Genomic DNA, 24,883 nt, shown 5'->3' on the forward strand with positions numbered 1-24,883 from the left:
CGTTAAAGACGCCTGGATGTTGCTCCAGTTGGCCGAGGTTGGCCACTTTTACAACAATCCGATGCTGGGCGCACTCAACTAGCTGGGCAGTATTCGGAGGAAGGGTGGTAACTGCAAGCTGGATGTTCCCGATCCACTGGTCTAAATGAACCCTTAAGAAGAAATCCCTTCTAGGTTAAATTTGATGTTGTACAAGGATTTGAATAAAATTACGGATAGTTTATTTTTTTGCTAAGACTTCAGTGGAAGATTTGTTCATGTTACAAATTCACCGCTCTGCAATTAAGAATCGTTACATAATAACTGTAACAAATGTGTGTATTTATTGAAACTCCATTGAAACTACTCGATGCCTTAAGCTGACCCGATGCGGTGATTGTCCTCCACCTATCAGCTCTGCGAATCAATTTGGGTTAATCGAGAGTAAAGCTTCGGAATGAGGACCAAGGACCGATGCACAGCCTGATGATCCTCCTGGACAGCCGGATCATGACGCAGAAGCAAAAACGACGATTGTTTCCATTTTGTTAGGGAGGGGGAGGGGGAGTTTTAAATACAATAATAGTTTATTGAATGTAAAGCCACTTTCAAACAAAAAAGAAAACAAAACCAACTTTCACTGAATTGTTAATCTCAGCGTACGTAGCCACCACGCCGGGTTGCTCGATGCAGACGCTTCCTCTGCCTGCGCCTTCTGGTGCTTTTGCCGTCTGATTTTTAAGGAACAGCCGCTTGGCCGATATTTGATCCGTGCTTCACAACAGATTAATCAAGTCCGTGTACAAATCCTTCTTCAAGTAGCGTTTCTTGGAGAATTCTTGCGATTCTTAGGAATGTGGTACGAGGACACGTGCGGTTCGTTCAGCAACAGTTGGCTGCCAATCGCATCTATCTGGTTCGCTCCAAGAAGCTTTGACAGGACATCCAATCCGATTTTTGGGCACCGTGTGGATCATCCAGAACCCACTAACACAATCTGTGACTTCAACTCCTTTCGTGTGACCTTGCAGCCCACCGGTTTTGCCCTCCGCAGGTTCGTCATCGTACATCACCGTTGGCAGGCTCTTCGAACCCAACACCGGACCCAACGTGCGAAACAGAATAGGCCCGTTTTCATTCATTTCCGTCCGGAAGTTGCACTCGCTGAAGACGGGCCACTGGTGTCCCTCTTGACCGGAACAAAGCGGCGAGAATCTTGTTTCCTCCGCTCCGGGCGCCACCGTTTTTTACCAACATCCGTCCGGCGCCGGAGAAAAATTCAGCAAAACAAACTGCTCGACTGATTTGACAACGAGAACTGTCATTTGCTCTTGACAGTTCTCGCTGTCAAAAAAATCGAGCAGTTTGATGCGAGAACGCAAGAAAAGGTAAGCCAAAAAGCAAGTTATCGCGGTTAACGCGCGTTAAAGCAAGTTAAAGCGGAAAGGTGAAAGTGAACGCTGCAAAGGTTTGAAAAGGAAGCTTTATCGCTCGGGTAGCGCGGAAGTGACATCCCCCTCGGTAGTACTGTTGTTTCTTCTTCTTTTTCTCCGTGCAGTCTACACTCTTGTGGCCTTCCTTTTTGCAGCTGAAGCAGCGGATCTTCTTCTGCATCTTCATTCCGGAGAAAGCAGCGGCCTCGTTCCCGGCGGTGAGCGAATCGACGCCCAAACCCTTCTGCTTCGTCTCCTCGTCCAGCAGCCGACATTTGATGAATTCCATCGATAGATTCTCCTCCGCCATGGTCTCAATCGACGTCACCACGGTAGCAAACGCCGACCCGAGCGTCAGCAGAAGGTGGCATACCGCGTCTATGTCGTCCATCACGGCCCCGGTTCCACGGAACTCACGCACCAGCTTGTCGAAGCGCAAGAAATGGTCCGTCAAACGGCCACCGTCGAATCGCATGCTCAGGATTTGCCGCTGGAGATGCATACGGCTCGCGACGCTCTTCCGCTCGAACACATTCTTGAGCGTCGTCCAGATTTCCTTCGGCGACTGCTTGTCCTGAACGTACTCGAGCTGGGAATCGTGGATGCGCTCGATCAACAAACGCTTGCACTTCCGCCTTCTCTTTAGCTGCTCTTTCCGCCTCTTCTCCTTGTCCGCCGAAACCGTCGTCGAATCTTCCGTCTTCGGAATCAGCTCAGGAAGCTCTCCAACCTCGTGTAGAATGCAGTCGTCCAGCTCGTACTTCTCCAAGAGTACCAGATCTCGATACTTCCACGCGGCAAAGTTCCTGCCGTCAAACAGCGCGACATGGTAGCGATCCTCGCGCACAACCGCGTCCTCCGACATCCCGACAAGTTTACTGTGAAACGACAACCCGGATTAGCAACGGGCTGGGCCCATAACCTAAAAGAGGTTCGGATGGCTTACAGGAGGATAATTAAAACACGTGTGTTACGTTTAGAGCGGTTGTTAATAGACTAAGATTTATTGTAAACAAAGTAAACAGGAACATCTGCTGACAGTTCTGTTGGCGCAGTAGCGCGCAAAGGTAATGGGGCAGTGGTTGCCATCTCAACAAAACTTTATGATTTTTGATACTGGACATGAAATTTGACATTTCGGCAGTAGTGGCCACCATCCGAAGTGGCTGGAGGCCCCGGGGATGTTCCGATGGGGGGACATTTGCCGGACCGTAAGAGTTGGGGCAATATGGGTATCAAACTTTATGGTATTTGATACTGGACATTAAATTTGACATTTCGGCAGTAGTGGCCACAATCCGGAGTGGCCGGAGGCCCCGGGGATGTTTCGATGGGGGGACATTTACCGAACCGTAAGAGTTGGGGCAATATGGGTATCAAACTTTATGGTATTTGATACTGGACATGAAATTTGACATTTCGGCAGTAGTGGCGACAATCCGGAGTGGCCGAAGGAACCGCGGATGTTCCGATGGGGGGACATTTGCCGGACCGTAAGAGTTGGGGCAATATGGGTATCAAACTATAAGATTTTTGATACTGGACATGAAATTTGACATTTCGGCAGTAGTGGCCACAATCCGGAGTGGCCGGAGGCCCCGGGGATGTTCCGATGGGGGGACATTTACCGAACCGTAAGAGTTTGGGCAATATGGGTATCAAACTTTATGATTTTTGATACTGGACATTATATTTGATATTTCGACAATACTGGACATTAAATTTGACATTTCGGCAGTAGTGGCCACAATCCGGAGTGGCCGGAGGCCCCGGGGATGTTTCGATGGGGGGACATTTGCCAGACCGTAAGAGTTGGGGCGTATGGGTATCAAACTTTAAGGTTTTTGATACTGGACATTAAATTTGACATTTCGGCAGAAGTGGCCAAAATCCGGAGTGGCCGGAGGTCCCGGGGATGTTCCGATGGGGGGACATTTACCGAACCGTAAGAGTTGGGGCAAGATGGGTATCAAACTTTATGATTTTTGATACTGAACATAAAAAGTTGCATTTGGCCATTATCTGAAGTTAAGCAGTTAAAATAAATTGCTTATTAGGCAGGAAGTAATAAATAGATTACTGAGATGCACATTTTTTTGTGCCGCTTCGAAAATCTGTTTCTGGAAATTTAGAATAACTATCTCATAATCAATTAGAGCCCTGTAAAGGGCAGTTTTAATGTCTGCTGTTCAAATTTCCTTTACTGCCACCGATTGCTTGCAACAGCCTTGCAAGAACATTCCCGCATCTTGGTAACTTTCGAGTGGTGAAGGAAAGTCAATTGATTTCACCTCGTTTTCTATTTCAGCTCCACTTGCAATTTCCGTCCCCTTAGTTCGATAGGACGTTAATTATAAGGGAATCATGGGGAAAATTGAACCGGACATTCTAATCGAAATTTCGACAATCATCTTGCAAAGTTCTTTGTCATACTGGTCATGTGTAACATAACCACCTGCTTCTTTTTTTCATTAGACATGATCATTGCTCCCCAAATTCCGGAAATAGATTTTTTATTGTTTGGCTCAAACTTTTCCCCTGTATGCCCAAAGAAGCCGTTTTGTGTCATTGAATAGCAAACCGGAAAATTTAAGTTTTAAATTTCAGCGATGACCTATACATGTCCGGGTACCAAAAGTTGCGTCTTTTAGTTACAAAAATTTTGGTACCCAAACATCATTGCTCAAATTTTAAAGTTATCGCAGTTTTAGTGAAAAAAGTTGTTTTTTTTTTGTCGATTTCGTCATTTCCCGGTTTTTGCGCGCGGCGCGTTAAAAAACATGGATTTTATTTTCAAAAAATTATAGTTTTTAGTTTGTTATGTAAAAATGTCCGGGGAATCCGATAAAAATATTTCCAGACATAGGCTCTTTGGTCCAGACACCGTCAAAACGGCATTTTAATGTTTCATACGCCCTTTTCATATGTTAGGCTAGATTTTTAGAACTTCTTATTATTTTTCTTTAAAAGGCCAACTTATCACCTTTCATTTGCGTATAAGACAATTGAAATCGGTTAAAATGGCAAGGAGTCATGATTTTTCGAAAAAAAACGTTTTTTTTCGAAAATCGACGAAAATGGCAATTTTTTAAACCACCCTAACACGGCGTAGGTCACCCTTATAGCCAAACAAAAAAATACGGGTCTAATTATTTCGGCCAGGGAACCCCCAGAACAAAATTGAGCCCGATCCGAGCCACGGTGTGTTTTCGGGACAACCTTTATTAGAAAAAATAGTCATCGCTACTTTCAAATGTGTCTTATAGGAAATTTTCTCCGCTTTTCAATGCTTCTAAGAGCGAAATGTTTCTTCGAGACATTTCTGAGATATCATTATTTTATGTTTTTTGTTTTAAATTCCTTCGTCATTTATTGGAAACTTTTCAATAACAGTTCAGGAAACTCGTCAAATGATGTGCTTTATGTTTAATTTACTCATCAAAATGTGCAACATAAGACAAGAAATAACTTTGTAAAAGGTTACAAATCGCCAAACATTTCAAAAATTAAGTTTGAACCGAGTTTTTGATTATGCGGGATTTATTCAGAAATTTAAATCAGAAACCCGTATTAAAATATATGTTTACAAGAATTAATAGATTATTACATAATTTTTGTGCACAAATATCAGCTGTCTGCTCTGATTTAGCTTGGATTTAGCTGATACAATCGAATGTTTTGCAGGTTTAAGATTGTTAAGGGTAAAATAAAAATAATAGATTTTAATGAATAAATATCATATTTCCTTAACCAAACATTAACCAGTTGCATGGATACCAAAACATGTTATTTATTCGAAATTGAACTACAAATTACTGTGTAGAGTTTCAGAGGAAATACTTTTCATGAGTTTTTTTTGTATGAAATGATCAAGGAATCAGCAATATTAAAGAAGTCTTATCTGTTTTAAAAACGTTTTACAAGTATCTTGAGTTTTTTTTTATAGCTTGGCTTCTGTTTGATTTTTTGTTAAATTAATATTGTATTTTTGTTTCAACAAAAAAAAAAAAGTTTTTGAAAGTGGTTTCAACATTCTCAGTTGAAATACATGAATTTTACTGCTACTTTCAAATGCATTTTCAACAGTAAAACATTTAAAAAGATTTTACTTATACTCATGTAAATATGACTTTAAACCATGCAACAGTGATTTGTAGTACATTTTCGATTAAATCATTTTTTGTATCTATGTTCTTGGTTCATGTTTGTTTAAGGAAATATGATTTTACAAATGTCATATTTATTCATAAAAATGCAATAATACCTTTAACAATCTCACACCTGCAAAAAAATTGGTTGTATCTGCCAAATCAGAGCAGACACCTGATTTATGTTCACAAAAATTATGTAATAATCAATTAATTCTAGTATAATTTTTGACTTAAATACGATTTTATGAGTTTAACTACTGAATAAATCCCACACATTCAAAACTCAGTTGAAATATAATTTTTTAAATGTTTGGCGATTTGCAACCTTCTACAAATTTATTTCTTGAATTATTTTGCACATTTTGATGAGTTAATGACACATAAAACACATAATTTGACTAGTTTCCTGATCAGTTTTCAAAAAGTTTTCAATAAATGATGAAGGATTTTAAAACAAAAAACTTATTATAAAGATATCTCAGAAATTTCTCGAAGAAACATTTCGCTCTTAGAAGCATTGGAAAGCTGAGAAAATTTCCTATAAGACACATTTGAAAGTAGCGATGACTATTTTTTCTTGATGAGGTTGTTCTAGAAAACACGCCGTGAAAGAGGTAATTTTTTTTCTAAGTCCCAAAATAATTTGGCTTTCGATTTATGTCTAAGTCCGGTAATATCATGAAAAAATGAAAATTTATCAACTTATGATAAAAGGTCTACAAACATAGAAAGGAACATAGATTTCGGCGCGCATTTTATGGTTTACATTTCGAAAATTTTACATCATAATATCATTTACCGTCATCTGGGGCGAATCGGAACTACAGTTTGAATAGGGACAGTAGTTGTAAGAGCACTTAAAGTGTAGCGTTCTACAATTACTATTTATAAATACACTAGTACAAATGATCTTATGGTGTTAGGTGACTTCAACTTCCCAGCCATTCGCTGGACGCGGACCCCGACGAACAAACTGCTTCCAAACCTAGCCCTTACTCCGACCAACGCGTTAAAGCACAACCTCCTGGATGACTATTCCACCGCAAACCTTAGCCAACTGAATGACATGCGCAACAACTCAAACAACGTTCTCGACTTGTGCTTTGACAGCTCAGATACACCGATCAACTATACTCTTCTCCCAGCACCTTTACCGTTGGTTAAAGACGTGCGGCACCACCTGCCATTTCTCGTATCGATATCTTGCACGGTGCTACCTTTTCGTGAAGTCGCTGGCAACTCTTTTATGGACTACCGAAAGGGAAACTATGATGACATGAACAACTTCCTGACCAACATTAACTGGCACCAACTTTTGGCCAACCTTGACGCCGACACAGCCGCTGCTACTTGGACAGGTGTTCTGACGGATGCCATCAACACCTTCGTTCCAAGGAAACTGCGCCAGCCTCCAAGATGTCCACCGTGGTCAACATATCGATTGCAGATTCTGAAGTCCAGGAAACGAGCTGAACTCAAGAAATTCGCCAAACATCCGACAGATCGATGGAGAAACCATTATAGGTCAAGAAACCGGAAGTACAGTATCCTGAACAAACAACTTTTTCATCGCCACCAACACCGAATCCAAAGCCGATTGAAACGAGACCCCAAGAAGTTCTGGAATCATGTAACCAGCAGCGGAAAGAGACAGGTCTGCCAACTGCGATGATACTCGACGGTGAGGAGGCCACTTCCACCGAGAGTATAGGCGATCTATTTCGTCGCCAGTTCAGCAGCGTATTCACCAACGAAGCAGTAGAGGAAACGCATATTGCTAAGGCTGCTAGCAACGTTTCACTGCGACCTCCCATTGGACCTCACCCGGTGGTCACTTCCGAGTCCATCCGTCGTGCCTGCGCCTCTCTCAAAGGTTCTACCAGCTGCGGTCCAGACGGCATCCCAGCGTTTGTGCTCAAAAAGTGTTGTGATGCACTCGCGGAACCACTGGATCAACTTTTCAACACCTCGCTTGCTACTGGAGTTTTCCCGTGTTGCTGGAAGAAGTCTTACGTGTTCCCAGTTCACAAGAAGGGCTCCAAACGTGATGTCCGGAACTATCGTGGAATTGCTGCCCTCTGCGCAGTTAGCAAGCTGTTCGAAGTTATCGTGCTGGATTTTATCAAGTTCAACTGCTGTGACCATGTCGCCCAGGAACAACACGGCTTCATGGCGAAACGTTCCACTAACTCCAACTTGGTCTCTTACTCGTCATTCATTCTACGAACCATGCAGCAACGGAAACAGATCGATGCCATCTATACGGACCTATCCGCGGCCTTCGACAAGCTGAACCACCGTATCGCCGTTGCTAAACTGGAACGACTAGGCTTCGGCGGGCCCATGCTTGATTGGCTTCGCTCCTATCTAACTGGACGTGAAATGAGCGTCAAAATCGGTGACGTAATTTCCGCTGCTTTTTCTGTTTTTTCAGGCGTTCCACAAGGAAGCCATCTGGGCCCTCTGATCTTCCTCCTCTACATGAACGACGTGCATCATCTGCTAGGCTGTCACAAACTGTCGTATGCGGATGACATCAAGCTGTTCGTCGTTGTTGAGAATGATACCGACTGCCAGGTTCTTCAGCAGCAGCTCAACTGGTTCGCCAACTGGTGCTCCGACAACAGGATGGTTCTGAACGCTTCCAAGTGCTCGATCATCTCTTTCACACGCAAGCGCAACACCATTTCCTTTGACTACACACTTTCAAACACCACCATACCCAGGACCTCTTGTGTGAAAGATTTAGGTGTGATGCTGGATAGCAAAATTACGTTTACTGACCACATCACGTATACAGTCTCCAAGGCTTCCAAAACTCTTGGCTTCATCTTCAGAATGGCTAAAAACTTCCGGGATTTAGGCTGTCTCAAAGCTCTTTATTGTTCGTTGGTTCGCTCTACTTTGGAGTATTGTTGTACTGTTTGGGCTCCCTTCTACCAAAACGCAATTCAACGCGTAGAAACAGTGCAACGGAAGTTCGTTAAGTACGCGCAACGTCACATTATCTGGCCTGATCCCGCCAATCCGCCGAGTTACCCAGAGCGCTGAAAAATGCTTAATCTCGAACTTCTTACAGTAAGACGTGACGTTGCCAAGGCGACTTTCGTTGCAGATCTCCTTCGTTCGTTCATCGATTGTCCTGCCGTTTTGCAAATGGTCAACATAAACACTCGCCCTCGCGTACTCCGTAATCACTCATTCTTGACTGTCCGCAGGGCTCTCACAAACTACGGGCAGAACGAACCGGTTTCTAGTATGTGTCGTGTTTTTAACTTGTGCTCAGATCTGTTTGACTTTGACATCTCCCGTGACACAATCAAAAAACGATTCCTTAATCACCTGAAATCCCATCCCTAACCTGACGATACACACGTAGATTTTAGAACTGTGATATTTATGTTAATTTATTGAGTTAGTTTTAAGAGTGAACCCGTCTTGTATCATTTGAGTTTTGTGTACTTGTTGATGCGATAAGATGAGGTGGTTTTGTGCCTTTTTGAGAAAGTGTCTTGAATAATACCAGACACAGCTCAAGGGGGCTTTTGTCCACCTCCAATAAAGAAAAAAAAAATGAAACGAACATGGCTGATTTTGAATTCGAGCGAAATAAATCCAAACTTGCGTGCGAGCTTGCATGCAAAGCATTAAGATCAAGATGGATTCCGGCGGATTCTCTCTGCTCGTGATCGTCTGGAGAGAAATCGCGGACTTCGTAACCTAGCCACTCCCATGGAAATAGCAACTCATGCAGCTTCCCTTGTTCGATGCAAGGTCAAGATCAGGGGTAGGGCCTTAAGTGGTTATGTCATGAGCTGAGCGAAAAGGCAGATATAATTGGGCGGTAGAGCAAGTAGCTTCATCACTAGCCGGTCCCGGGGTCAAGGGTAGGAAGTCACGAGCAACAGACTTGTAATCGGCAAGCCGAGTGTCGAACCCTCTACCGCCTCTTTATCTCTCCGGATTGCTCTGTCTGATGGTAGGACGATTTTTGATTACCCCGCTGGCCGCTACCCAGCGGGCTACAAATTGTAGGAAGAATAGCATTTTCCACGAATTGTACGAGTGACTCCGCCGTGGCTTGGCGGAAAGGCTGCACCAGAACGAATTTGCTAAAAAGTCCGTGACCACTAAGAGACAGGTATTACGGTTTCGTCCCGACGCCGGCAAGGGACCCACGAAGTCCATGGTTAGAAACTGCCACGGGTATTCGGCGACCTTCTTCTGCTCCTTCATAGGCGGAGTGGTATTCTGGTTATTAGCCTTGCTCGTCTGGCATCTGACACAGCTCTGGCAATACCTTTTAACCTCGCTACTCATCCCTGGCCAGAAAAACCGTTCTCTGCACTTCTCCAGCGTCTTATCCGGACCTAGATGAGCTTTCTCGTGAATTCCTCGAATTATGTCGTCTCTTTCTGCTTGCGGTGGGTAACGTTTCCATTGGAAACGAGGGTCTTCCACCTTTCCGCATTTTTTTACAAATTTATAAATTTGTCCATCCACGACGCGATAATCCGAGTGGTTCTCCGAGTCTTGCTGGATTTTTACAATCATTTCTTGATAGTCTTGATCTGTAGATATCGCCAGCAAAGTTTCAACTGACCTCGACAAACAGTCCGCCAAAACGTTGTTTTTACCCTTTCTGTATTCCAATTCTATGTCGTGGGACTGGATCTTGAGTGCCCACCGAAGCAATTTCGCATTTCCGGACTCCACACCTATCGTAAACAACCATAACAGGCTACGGGCATCTGTTACGACCTTGAACCTGGAACCCTCAATGAAATGCCGGAAATGATTGATTGCCAGTAGCACTCCAAGGCACTCCTTTTCGACGCTAGCATACTTCCGTTGGGTACTGCTCAGTTTCTTACTGAAATACCCTATCACCCTCGGACCGTCCTCAAACTCTTGGACAAGCGCGGCTCCCACTGCGTTGTCGGATGCGTCCGACTCGATCGTAAAGGCACAGAGTAAGACAGAGTTCCCACTGCCTCTTGATTTTTGGTTCAACTTGGTGGTACATCGCAGGTACATCGCACGCCTGCTACCAGCAAACCTTATGGAGCCAAAAAATGAAATGACATTTCTTCTGACTGGTCACTCTGGGTTACTCTGTGGTAAAGGTGCGTGTGAAATCGGGATTCCCTAGGATGGGCGCGGAAACTAAAGCTGCCTTAAGCTCGTTGAACGCTGCTTCTGCTGATTCGGTCCATTCAAACTTCTTCTTCGATTTCTTCAGCAGATCCGAGATAGGTGCTACTATCCTACTGTACTCGCGGATGAATCTTTGATAAAAACCCGCGAGTCCCAGTAATCGGCGAATGTCTTTTACGTTTCGCGGCCGTGCGTAGTCTAAAATCGGCGAAATCCTCGAATTGTCGATGGAAACTCCCTCGTCGGTCAGTAGGTATCCTAAATAGGTAACCCGTTTTCTACAGAACCGGCTTTTGTCCAGCGAAATGGTCAGTCCGGCCTTCCTTAGGCGTTCTCCTACCGTGCGTAGCAATCTGGTGTGGTCCTCGAACGTTTCTGAAGCTACGACTATATCGTCCAAGTAGCAGAACACGTTTGGTTCCAGATCGAACCCAATAACACGGTCCATCAACCGACTCATCGTGAAGGGGGCGTTGGTTAGACCAAACGGTAGAACTTTAAACCTGTACAGACCTTGAGAGGTTCTGAACGCCGTGTAGTCTCTGGAGTTCTCTTTTAACGGAATTTGGAAATAGGCGTCTTTAAGGTCCACCACCGAGTAGTACCTGGCCTTTCCCAACCTGTTAAAAATCTCCACCATGTTCCGCATCGGATAAGAATCCTTTTTAGTCCACGTGTTAACCCTACGCGAGTCTAAGCAAACTCTTAATTTCCCGTTCGCCTTTCTGACCGGAACCAACCCGCTCGCCCATTCGCTCGTACACTCTTCGATGGCGTCCATCATTTTGTATCGTGCGATCTCCGCCTCCATCTCTGCTTGGACTGCCGGAGAACATTTGTACAACGGTTGGCGTTTTGGTATTGCTCCCTCTTTTAGCACGATTTCGTGCTCGATCAGCGTAGTCCGTCCTAAGTTTCCTTCGGTAGTACATGGGAAAACTCGGATTGCCTCAACCAGATCCTCGCGTTCGTCGGGAGAAAGCTCGTGTTCCGTCTCCACCGCTTCCGGTGTGATGCGCGAAGGTTCGGGTAGTTCTAGAGCCGGAATGTCCAAACTTTCGTCGGGTTCATTTGTTGTAATGACTGGGAATGATTCGATTGGTAGAACTGAAAGTTCAATACTTTCAATTCTTTGTTCTGATTGTTTTATTTCAATCTGTTCGAAACCGTTTTCACCTTGTACCATTGGCTGGATGCCGAACTGTTCCCAAAAATTGAAACCTAGAATTAATTCCTTGGCAACTTGAGGAACTACCACAGTTGGAACCACTTTCGTAACGCCCCGAAAAGAAATCGGTAGATTCACGTAGCCCAAGCAGTCATGCGAAGTCTTATCCGCCGTCACAATTCGCACAGGGCTTTCCTTTAGAGTCAAACCGTGCTTTTCAGCAATGTTTGCGACGTTCGTTACACTAACGCTGGCGCCTGAGTCCAGAAGCGCTTCGTAGTTTCTATCGAATATCTGTACTGTAATGTGCGGACACGATTCGGTGATCTTGATGCGACTGAAGCTTAGGAACGGATCTTTAAACATGGTTGAATTGGGAACTCCTTGAGCCTCTGGAATGGAGATGTTCCCATCCTCACACTCCTGCTCTAGTTTCCCGAACCATTCTTATGGTTTGGGCAAGTAATCGCCGTTTTCTCCGGTGTACCGCACACGTAACAAAACATGGTTTTCCGCTCCTGGCAACGCCTCCAAAGATGTCCCTTTTTATGGCAATTCCAGCAGGATGGACTTGTCTGCGACGTTTCTGCTTGTGGCTGCTGATCCATTTTCCGCTCCAACATGTTCACTTCTTCCGGTTCCGATTCGGACGAGTCTAAGACCTTAGTTTCACCTTCCACTTCGACGTAGTGAACTACCCTGGCGTGTCCTTCCCTATAGTTACGTTCATTCTCGTGGGTGTTTTTAAACTGCCCTCTTCGCTGGTGTTTGGAAGTGAAGTTAGATCCGTATTTCGGTCTGGACGTTCCCTCTCTTTGCGCTTCCAGTTCTGGGTCGTTCGCATCAATCCGAACCGCGTAGTATTCCAACTGAACCAAGTTCTCTATCTCTCTGCACACCAACCTGTCTTTGTATGCATCCTTACAGTTGTCCCACATCACTTCGAAAAGTCTCTCCTGGTCCAATGGCACCCTTAAGAGTTTGTTTAACCTCTCAATCTCCATTTTGTAGGTTAGGAAAGGCTCATCAGATCTCTGTTTCATCCCGTAAATCTTTTTACGGTTGCTCTGATCTCTATGTGGATTACCATACATGTAACGGAAACTCATTTCGAAGTCGTCCCAGTGCTGGAAATCCTCCGCATAGCAAAGATACCAATCGTAAGCCTCACCTCTCAGTATCGTATGAATCCGTTGCAGTAGCACGTCTTCTGCGATTCTGTCCATTTCGGCCAATCGATGAACTTTATGAAGAAAATCTTCCAAAGATCGCTGACTGGTGTCCCCATTAAACGTGAGGTGCCATTTCTCCATGCGCCTATCGGCGTTTTGGATCTCTGCGTCCCCGATCCCGGCATGCCTTCTCCTCCGAACGACATGTCTTGGTCTCTCCGGTACACCCCCACGTGGATGTCGTCCGTGGTCTCTGTCAACCAACTGACTATGGTGGCTAAACCTAGACCTTCTATCCTCATTGTGGTCTCCACGATTTCCGAACAGTTGACTGCCTCTTCGCGTCGATTCGTCCCATGACTCGTAACCGTTTGAATCATACCTATCTTCCTGGGGACCTTGCCCTGGATCATCACTACGATAGCGATCATCTAGAAACGACTGGCGACTTCCGTGGCGTTGTTCCGGGTTCTCCCTTGACCTACGATTGTCTTCCCGAGAAGAGCGATTGTTTCGTCCCAGGTCATCTCTTCGTTCTGGAGGACGCCTAGACTCCTGGGACCCATGTCTCAAATCCTCCCTCAGGTTGCGGTCATCAACTCGCGATCGGTGACTTGAGTGCTGCTGATCCGGGATCTCCTGTGACCTGCGGGTCCCTTCTCTAGAACGATTATTATCAAAATTGCTAGACCTGTGATCTAACTCCCCCGGTCGGTTATTGTCCAACGGTGGTTGTCGATCTCTCTCTTCTTGGAACCCTTGGCCTCTGCCTTGCCTATGGCCTCGATCTCCGTCAACTCTCTGTCTCCGGCTATCCCACAGTGAATGACGATTCTGCCTTCTTTTTCTGCGTAATTCCTCCTACTCCTCCCACGGTATCGATTCAGGTTGGCTCTCCTCATCAGCACGATGTCTGGGTCTCTGATTGATTTGGAAAGGACCAGGCTGACTAGCATCCACCCCTGACCATGCCAAACATGCCCTCAATAGTTGTTGCTCCAAATCCTCGATCCTCTTATGTAACGCTGCTGAGTTGTATGTCCTCCCCGGTGTTTTCGGTACGTCCTTCTTGGGAACCGTCTTCTGTCCCTTCTCCAGCTTTTCTGTACCTTCTTCCTTCTCCGTTTCCTCTTTCTCTGGAGTTCCGTCCGAAATCTCGTCAGGTTGTTTATCTGGGTTTTCGTTGAAAGTGACGAAAATTTGCAACATTTCTTCTGCGAGTTCACGTTTCCTAACTTTTTCGTCATCGTTGGTTGTAACGAGTCGCATTACGCGATGAAAATACGCCCTTAGGCGAGACAAACATTTTTCATCAAAACCACCATCCAATTTCTCCCTCAAGTCCCTAACCTTAATCGTGATGCGATCAAAATCTTGATCCATTGTATAAGGTGGATCATACTCATAATCATTTTTTGCATCATCGTAGAACAAATTTCTGAGTGCTCGACATTTCGCATCTCTAACTAAATCGAGGTCCTCGAGTCTTCCTCGGAGTCTCAATTCGTAATCAATTTCCTCATCCGTGAGGTGATCAGGGTTGGGAAATTTCCCCGTCATTTTAACAAATGTATTTGACCAAATTCAAATTTTCCAACAAACTAAGAACTACCAATTAAATCTACAAATTATATTTGCCAACAAACTAAGAACTACCAATTAAATCTACAAATTATATTTGCCAACAAACTAAGAACTACCAATTAAATCTACAAATTATATTTGCCAACAAACTAATAACTACCAATTAAATCAATAAATTTGGATCGATCGATTTGAACAATAGGTAGAATCCAAAAACTCGGGTAGTATCATCAACAACTATCGTTGTCTCCACCGCTTCCAACACGTACTATCAGTATCTACGGCCTCTGGCTTAGTATCCAGCGAGTTTGAGAATTCTACTAGTTAATCAAATCGACGGTACACCGAGGAACTGTATTAAGGATTGACTTACCCACAGTTCGGGGTCATAAACGGTCATCGGCAGTGCCTACGTGTCTGTTTCCAAGACCAATCTTTACAGAAAGGAATTGCTACTGGCCATCAACGCTTTGCAGCTCCGGTCTCCAGCGAACGTAGTAAGCCTTCCACTAATACCCTCGATAATGTACAAACCGTAAATTTTAACCACAACTTAATTGATATTTTCAAACAAAACAATGAATATTCTTCCAACAAGATCTCAACTAATATCTGAAATTGCCAACAAAACCAAAACAGCAATTTCCCGAAAAAAAAACTGAACCTGTAGTTGGGCGCCAATTTGTAGCCCGCTGGGTAGCGGCCACGTGATCGTCTTCGGATTGTCGCAGGACTGTAACGAGTGGCTTAAGCGCCACCTTTGGAAAAAGGACCACTCGTGCAGGTTAACTTGCCCAGCATGAAACCCAGACCTCAGGGCGGGTAATCAAAAATCGTCCTACCATCAGACAGAGCAATCCGGAGAGATAAAGAGGCGGTAGAGGGTTCGACACACCCGATAACCGATACCAAAAATCATCTGATAGGTCCTCACGAACTTACCAGCAACCTAACTCACACTCACGATCATCATCACCGGTAGAAGGTTCCCAACCAAGACCCCGTAACGTGCTAGAAATCGGAAGGGAGGGACTAGGATTCCCGAGCAGTCCAACTCGGAGTACTACAAGAAGCTAAAACTACCACGGTACGGATGTGAGAAAACCCCTACGCCAGGACAACTCAATTCTCGGGAAATCGCTTAAAGAACGAACTACTTCATGTTTAGAGGAAACACGGTACTGCAAAGCATGATTTTATTACAGCGGTACGATCGTAAACTACAAATTAACCTAGGATTAGCATAGTTATAGTTGAGGCCTCTAATCTGAATGTTCCCGAAACATAGCTAGCTGGATTTTCCCTACGTGTGCGTTTTTCGTTCGTTTCTTGGCTCGGCCGAGCTCTTAGTGGTGCGTGTCTTCGCTAAACCCCAAATTCACATGCGCATGGAGATAGTCTCAAAGGGGGGAGTTGTACTCACTGCTTGGTTAGGCGGTTTGCAACCTAACCTCTCTCACAGGAACGGGGACCGCACGTGGTGCGACGATCGGTGAACTCCCGGGATGCTCTGCGACGCTCGGCGATGCTCCTGACGCTCAATGCTGCTCTTCTCTCGACTCGGTGTGCTGCTTCTCTCGAGACGCCTCAGCGTCGTGCCTGCCGGCTTCCGGCGGCAACTCGATATCTATCCGCGTGGCGCGATGAACTTAGTTCACGCGCTCTCCGATGAAGGTCGACGCCAGGTGGGCGTCCTGCTCACGGCGCTCTCGGCGGGGTTAGCTGGCCGACGCGCAAATGGGTGTAAGTTGGTCACGCGCGTGGTGGATGGGCGTGTTCAGGGCGCGATGGTAACGTGCGCAGCCCTCTTCCGGACGGCGTCCTACCGGGGGGGTTTTTCAACCGGGACGATGGAAAGTGGATCCTGCGGGCACGGACGGGGATGCTGGAACACCAGCAGTGCGGGTGCCGACGCACCAGTTCTATCGGGGAGTAAGAGGGCCGCCGAACGACTGTTCCATGGCCGTGAGTTGGAAATCCGGGGATTGAGGGGATTCAAAGGGTTCCAATTTACCTGGGGTTCTCCTTCTTAACGCACACGGCACACGTTCGCACACTGGCACTACTTGTTCCTATCTTGGACCTACTCGGGAAAAAGAATTTAATCATCCAGTCGCAAAAGCAAACCCACACCGTACTTGAAAACTGAAAGACGCGAAGCAAAACCAAGAACTCCTATCCGGTCACTTTCACTGTCACGGTTGAAATGACCGAGTCCTTCCGTGTGCCCTCAGACCTAAGGTGAGTGTTTGTACGTTCGGTTACGGGGACTTGTAATCGGCAAGCCGAGTGCAAGTCTGTCGCTCGTGTCTTCCTACCCTTGACCCCGGGACCGGCTAGTGATGTGACTACTTGCTCTACCGCCCAATTATATCTGCCTTCTCGCTCAGCTCATGGCATAACCACTTAAGGCCCTACCCCTGATCTTGACCTTGCATCGAACAAGGGAAGCTGCATGAGTTGCAGTTTCCATGGGAGAGGCTAGGTCACGAAGTCCGCGATTTCTCTCCAGACGGTCACGAGCAGAGAGAATCCGACGGAATCCATCTTGATCTTGCTGCTTTGCATGCAAGCTCGCACGCAAGTTTGGATTCATTTCGCTCGAATTCAAAATCAGCCATGTTCGTTTCATTTGTACTAGTGTATTTATAAATAATAATTGTAGAACGCTACACCATGCCAAGAAATTTTTCTTTTTTTTGACAACAATTCTTGAGAAAATAACAGAAAATGTTAATTCGGCTCGTTCTATTATTCTAAGAAATTTTCCCTTCTTTTTCAGTCATGTTAAATTTGTTATACAAATGCCGAATAAATTGCAGTTTCTTTTTATTTCTTGTTTTCCGTGAATGCTATTTTTATTTTGCAAAGAAGAAAAGTGTTTGTTAAAATTAAAATATGATTATGGGTGTCATTGGTATAATTCCATTTGACGTATTGGACCTTTAGCATATTGCTCATTTTAAATGATTATTTAAATTTTCTAAATTTGATTTAAGGTGACAAAATTTAATTTATCATTTTTGGAAGAAGAAAACTCTCTTGACTAACAATAATTGATTAATTTTTCCTTCTTTTAAGGTCTCCTGGCACAAGTTGAATTTCACCTTCTTTAAAGAAGGGAAAACTGTCTTGACTTGTGATATCTGGTAACAGAAGTTGAATTTTCGCTTTAAAGTTTTTTTTTCTTGTATTCTTGCTTGTTTCCATAAGGAAAAACTCTCTTGACAAGTGATAACAAATTTAAAAAGTTGTGTAAGTGGTCAAGTATTTTTTCCCTTACTTGAAAAAGGGAAAATTAAACCCGTGTCGCAGTTATAATAACAAGGCTATAAATTTTTTTTGGAATTTTTGGAAATTTTAGAAACTTCAAAATTTTTGGAAATTTTGGAAATTTTTTGGAAATTTTGGAATTTTTAGAAATTTTGGAAATTTCGGAAATTTTGGAAATTTTGGAAACCTAGGTAATTTTAAAAAAAATTAGAAATTTTGTGAATTTTGGAAATTTTGGAAATTTTGGAAATTTTGGAAATTTTGGAAATTTTGAAAATTTTGAAAATTTTGGAAATTTTGGAAATTTTGGAAATTTTGGAAATTTTGGAAATTTTGGAAATTTTGGAAATTTTGGAAATTTTGGAAATTTTGGAAATTTTGGAAATTTTGGAAATTTTGGAAATTTTGGAAATTTTGGAAATTTTGGAAATTTTGGAAATTTTGGAAATTTTGGAAATTTTGGAAATTTTGGAAATTTTGGAAATTTGGAAAATTTTGAAAACATTCAGAAATTTTGAAAATTTTGGATTTTTTTTGAAATTTTGGAAATAATTATAATCACCACGATAAATATTTCTGGGGAACGGTACATTCTGGGGAATGTTTTTCTGGGGAACGGTTCATTCTGGGGAATTGATTTCTGGGGAATGGGAATGGTTTTCTGGGGAACGTGACACAATCGGGACCGTGGTGTAGCGGTAAGCGTGGTTGCCTCTCACCCAGTCGGCTTGGGCTCGATCCCAGACGGTCCCGGTGGCATTTTTCGAGACATGATTTGTCTGACCACGCCTTCCGTCGGATGGGGAAGTAAATGTTGGTCCCGGTCTAACCTAATGGGTTAGGTCGATAGCTCAGTCCAGAAGTAGGGCTTCATCCATAAAGTACGTCACGCTAAAATCAGCCAAAATATACCCCCGTCCCCCCCTTTGTCACGCTTTCCCTATACTTATAACACGCAATGTCACACTTTCTCAGACCCCCCCTCCCCCTCTAGAGCGTGACATACTTTATGGATGACGCCTAGGAGTCGTCTCCCTGGGTCCTCCCTCGGTCACGGTCCTTTCTTTTGATTACCCATCCAACGATGGGTTGCATGCTAGATTTGGACAAGATTTTTATCAAAATGTCTGAGATCCGGCCTTCAAAAAGTGTATAAATAACACTTAAGTGCTCATAACTATTGATAAGGTTATCAAAACTTCCTTTTTTGGACTCGTTGGAAAGGTCTTTCAAATACCTTTCTAAAATATATAACCACCCTTTTTACAATCATGCAAACTTTAGCCAAAATCGTTTTGTTAGCATCACTTTTTAAGTACCGTCATCAGGGGTGACATTGGGTCTGGGGGTGAGATTGGGTCATACAAAAAAGCTAAAATTTGTAAGACTCAATCTTACCCCTTAGTCCCAATGTCACCCCTGATGACGGTACTTAACTAAACATCATGATGAGGCCACAACGGTCAAAATCCGTTCAACATCCCTACAAAATTTTATACAATTTTATTCTGATTTCTGATCAAAACAGACTTGTGACACGAGCTTTTTAGAATTTTGTTCAAAATATTTTATCTTTTAATTGTTGTAACCAAATTAGTTGAAGCTTGGAGAGTGTGATTAGCTTAAGTATACGAACCGATTGGGTAAAAAAATTGACTTTATCACTCATAGTTCTGAAAATATTTACCATTAAGCTTACAAAATAGATTTTCTCGAAAAATACTAAAATTTAGTTGTCACAGTACAAAAACGACAAAATGGAAAAAAATACTTCAAAGGGCACACCCTCTCACATCTTATGTAAACTTTCATTTGAGTGAGAGGGATACACCAGGGGTGCTCAAAGATTTTGGAGGCCGGGCCAAATTTGAAGCTCAAATGAGCTTCGAGCCATATTTACAAAATAGATTATTAAAAAAAATAAATTACTTTATCTTAATTTAAAATACTAAAAAATACAACCATAAAATATTTTGTTTTTAATTTATGTATTTTTTGAATATATTTATTAATAAAAAAAACGTTGCTTAAACCACCTTAGGTGGGTGGTGCCTTCCAAAAATTCATAAAGTTAATTCGTGCTTGCCATTTCATTAGGGCACATAACTTTTTTAACCAAGAGTGTGTCCCTTTCACACCTTATGAAAACTGTCATTTTAGTGAAAGGGATGCACTATTGTTTACAAAAATTATGTGCCCTTTTGAAATGTTAGGCTCCAATTCACTACAGAGCCTCAAAAAAGAGTTTAAATAAGACTTATTTTTATCAAAATATCTGAGATCCGGCCTAAAAAAGTGTATAAATAACACTTAAGTGGTTATAACTTTTGATAGGGTTGTCAGATCTTCAACGTTTTTGGCTCATTGGAAAGGTCTTTTGATTACCTATACAAAGACAGGTCGCATGGTGGATCCGGACAACGTTTTCATCAAAATATTTATGATCCGGCCTCCAAAAAGGTGCATAAATAACACTTAAGTGCTTATAACTTTTGATAGGATTTTCAGATCTTCAACGTTTTGGGCTCGTTGGAAAGGTCTTTTAAATTTCTTTATAAAAATGTATAGCATGACGGGGTTTCTTACAAAAACCAACCTTTTTACAATCTTCCGGACTTTATTCGAAATCGTTTTTTTAGCATAACTTTTGAAGTACTTTACTAAACTTCATAATATAAACTAGGGTCTTGTGGGACTTCAAGACGGATCGAATGAGACCAAAACGGTCGAAAACGGTTCAGCCAGTCCGGAGATAATCGAGTGCATATTTTTCGGTGCACGGACTTACAGACATACACACGCACAGACATTTGTTCAGAATTTGATTCTGAGTCGATAGGTATACGTGAATGTGGGTCTACGAGGTCTAATAAAGAAGTCGTTTTTTTTTTAGTGATTTTATAGCCTTTCCTCATTGAGGTGAGGAAGGCAAAAATAATAGAAAACATCGGTATTATTAATATTATTGTTTAAGGTATTTGAAAAAAAGTTTGTAGCTAAATGTACTTGTGTTTTCAATTTTGATATTTCGAAACATGTAATCATCTGAACAATGCATGTAACGACGTAATTTTATCTTTAATTTGAGAGGTGAATAATGAAAAATCGTTAAGAGCCAGCATTTCAATGTAAAAAAGTGTAAGAAAAAGATTTAAGCACTCGCAAAAGTAAATTGCAATCATTATTTTCAAAAAATGTAGATTTACGAAAATTCAAAAAAAAAAACGAAACTATTGGCACTACGCCCCCCGGGGCATGGCCTTCCTCTAACGTGGGATTTCTGCTCCAGCGCCTCTGACGAGACAGGAGAAACCGGGACCGACGTTTTACTTCACCATCCGATAGAAGCTCAGTGGATAAGGCGGGAATCGAACCCGCGTCTCATAGCATCATCGGGATCGGCAGCCGAAGCCGCTACCCCTGCGCCACTATCTTTGAATATACTCGACCATGCTCAAATGATTCTAAACGAAGAAAATAAAAAAAAATTCATATTTTTTTTGATTTTGAAAAAAAAAATGTTTCTGATTTTTCTAGCTAATTTTTAATTGTGGGGGAGGAGAGAGTTGGTCAAAAAAAGCTTTGTAACATATTTTCACCAGTCTTCTTCTTCCGATTTCAACATTTTGTTGGTAGTCAGATTCGTTATCCAACTGTCATGAGTACGAATCTCTAGGGAAGGTTTCTAAGTGCAAAGTAATTTTGAGGGTTCGTTCATAATAGGGTTATTATGTCTTTCATATTATTATAGATTTCGATCTATGTCAAAATTGAGTGTTTTGTAAATATTTCCAGAAATGTTTTTAGTTTCACTCACATTGAAACGTGTGAAATTGTTTTTATTATTATGATTTTTGAACAAAATATTTGTGTTCTAAAATGTGGATCAAAATATTGATAAATCATTAGTTTTTAATAAAAAGACTATAGAATATTAGCATAAAAAAGTTTAAAACAAAACTTAATTTTGAAAAAGTATAGAATCATTTTACAAGTGGTCAACGGGCCATTTTACATGATCATTCAAAAAACAATCACATCGCAGGACACGTTTGGCCTGCGGGCCATACTTTGGTCACCCCCGGGATACACTCTTGTTTGCAAAAGTTATGTGCCCTACTGAATTGGAGGGCAAAAAATGTTAATGGGCTGATGAGTTCAACATAGTAATTTGATTTAAATACATGTTTACACGTTTATAGACTACGACTCACGATATTAAAATGAAACATAATATTTTCTTCAAAATGTTTATTCATTCATGCTTTTATCCTTTCATGCTTGAAGTTTTGATAAATTTTGCTTTTTGTTGGTCACTTACAACTTGCATAGCCTTCTGAAGAACATTCGGACAAAACCAGTTACCGCACACCTTGTTATTGGAATTTGCTGGGTTGGCTGTAGCGACCACCAGCATAACAGCAAAGGCTAGCAAGATGGGAATTAACTTCATTTTGGTCTCAAATGATTGATGTTTCCTTAACTAAACTCAAACTGTTCGCAATGATTCCGGCTATTTATACTCTCTTTAATCTGCGCAAACAAAAAAAGCTAGTACAATACTCAAAAATATGATCTATCTGTAACCTGTCTATGGCTACCCTGGTTGTTTTTTCGCTTAGGAATCCCTTAAATTTTTTGTATGGATACACGCAGAAAAATAAGGCATATTTGAATCAACAAAACGTTTTGTTGATTTGAAAATCATAATTTTTGTTGAATCAACGCTAAACGTCAAAGCAGCTTTTTCAAAACAACAAAAGACTTTCGTGGAATCGAGAAAATCAAGGTTTGTTTCAAAGCAAAATCGGCGTTGATTATATTCAACAAAAATTTTGTTGATTCAAACCTCGTACAGGCTGATTCTACAAAACTTTTTTCTGCGTGTACAATTGGACTGAAACAATGTGCTAATTCGTGCTGAGGCGTATTAAACTTAAATGTATCTTTTGTTTGTTCAAAACGTGCAAATTTGTTCAAATCTTTAGATTGATGATGATCCAGATGGTGTTTTGGTCCAGCAGACTTCCGTGTTTTTGTATCTGTTTTCAAATGAGGTTTTTATTTTTTTCTTAGTGATACACAATTCATATTTACACAACCTTTATGATAAAAAGAGTAACGCTCTAAGATCGCCATTTAGCCCTGTTCAGTACAAAAAAACCGAAATTTCGCTTGTTTAAAATTCCAACGCCTAATGGTAGGCCCATTTTTCACCCCCACTGGCTCCGGAGACTGGCTTCAAAATGAAAAACCTGGCGAGGGTCATCAATCACCTGAGAGCAATGATGAAGACAGATTAGGCCTTTTGGGTCATTAGTACTTCACCGTTAGTAAATTAGTTTGAGTGTTTAGGCAGATGGGACCAAATTTGGATGAACTGTGAGGGTTAGTTAGCTTATTGTTTCAATTTTAAAAATAGCAAGTTGTGAAGCAAACCAAGTGTATCTGTTTCAATTTGATCAAATGCATGTTTTCTTCTGCAATGTACAGTCCTTTACTTCTACAGCTTCTCTTGCGTAATCTTCAGATAGAATCAGACAACCATAACTCTTCCTTTTTTCGAATTTTATTTCCTTTTCCACCTCCTTCTCAAAACATACCCACAACATTTCCGTGCAAAGCCCAACTTGGGGTTCTGTAAAGAGAGTGGAAAAAAGCTGTCCCCGAAGAAAAATGTCCTTGTCTGGTGTGTGTGGCCTTTGTGTGTACTTTGCTCCTTTTTGCTGCCTCCAGTACAGCAGATTACATCGAGCATCAACATTTCACAGATCGCTGCTTCTTAGCCGGGGAGGGATGGGGCGTGGGAAATGCCAAGACATGCTTCCGAGGAAGAAAAGAGAAAGCACCGCGGGGGCGAAGGTTGTGCAGGAAAAATGCCAAAATTAAATGAAATTTCTGTCATTTCATGGGATGAGCTTGTGTGTGTGTGTGTTGGAACGAGTTGGGTGGATGGGCGGGTACCTTTCCCGCACATACGTAACTTTCTATTGAGTTGTCAACAATCTACTGAACAAATTAAACTTTTTGCGCACACAAGCACACACACGAGAGTAAACAGGCACATCGCAGCGGAGATGACAGCGAAGCTGCTGCTGTTGAGCTGGTTGGGGAGTTGACAGGGGTTCTAAAACGTGAGTTTTTTTACATTACATTACAACAAGAAACAAGAAACAAGAAACAAGAAACAAGAAACAAGAAACAAGAAACAAGAAACAAGAAACAAGAAACAAGAAACAAGAAACAAGAAACAAGAAACAAGAAACAAGAAACAAGAAACAAGAAACAAGAAACAAGAAACAAGAAACAAGAAACAAGAAACAAGAAACAAGAAACAAGAAACAAGAAACAAGAAACAAGAAACAAGAAACAAGAAACAAGAAACAAGAAACAAGAAACAAGAAACAAGAAACAAGAAACAAGAAACAAGAAACAAGAAACAAGAAACAAGAAACAAGAAACAAGAAACAAGAAACAAGAAACAAGAAACAAGAAACAAGAAACAAGAAACAAGAAACAAGAAACAAGAAACAAGAAACAAGAAACAAGAAACAAGAAACAAGAAACAAGAAACAAGAAACAAGAAACAAGAAACAAGAAACAAGAAACAAGAAACAAGAAACAAGAAACAAGAAACAAGAAACAAGAAACAAGAAACAAGAAACAAGAAACAAGAAACAAGAAACAAGAAACAAGAAACAAGAAACAAGAAACAAGAAACAAGAAACAAGAAACAAGAAACAAGAAACAAGAAACAAGAAACAAGAAACAAGAAACAAGAAACAAGAAACAAGAAACAAGAAACAAGAAACAAGAAACAAGAAACAAGAAACAAGAAACAAGAAACAAGAAACAAGAAACAAGAAACAAGAAACAAGAAACAAGAAACAAGAAACAAGAAACAAGAAACAAGAAACAAGAAACAAGAAACAAGAAACAAGAAACAAGAAACAAGAAACAAGAAAC

The 24,883-nt window shown here is 42.1% G+C and overlaps 1 long non-coding RNA gene across 1 annotated transcript; it reads right to left on the reverse strand.

The window, feature by feature from the left end:
• Positions 1–16,066: 16,066 nt before the first annotated feature.
• LOC128093779 (uncharacterized) lies at positions 16,067–17,312 on the reverse strand. The gene is made up of 2 exons (XR_008212736.1): positions 16,783–17,312; positions 16,067–16,727 (listed from the first exon to the last, which is right to left on the reverse strand). It is a non-coding gene; the product is annotated as an uncharacterized LOC128093779 (long non-coding RNA).
• Between the last annotated feature and the right edge of the window lie 7,571 nt (positions 17,313–24,883).

Source organism: Culex pipiens, unplaced genomic scaffold, assembly GCF_016801865.2.
Source record: "Culex pipiens pallens isolate TS unplaced genomic scaffold, TS_CPP_V2 Cpp_Un0078, whole genome shotgun sequence".
Classification (NCBI taxonomy): domain Eukaryota; kingdom Metazoa; phylum Arthropoda; class Insecta; order Diptera; family Culicidae; genus Culex; species Culex pipiens.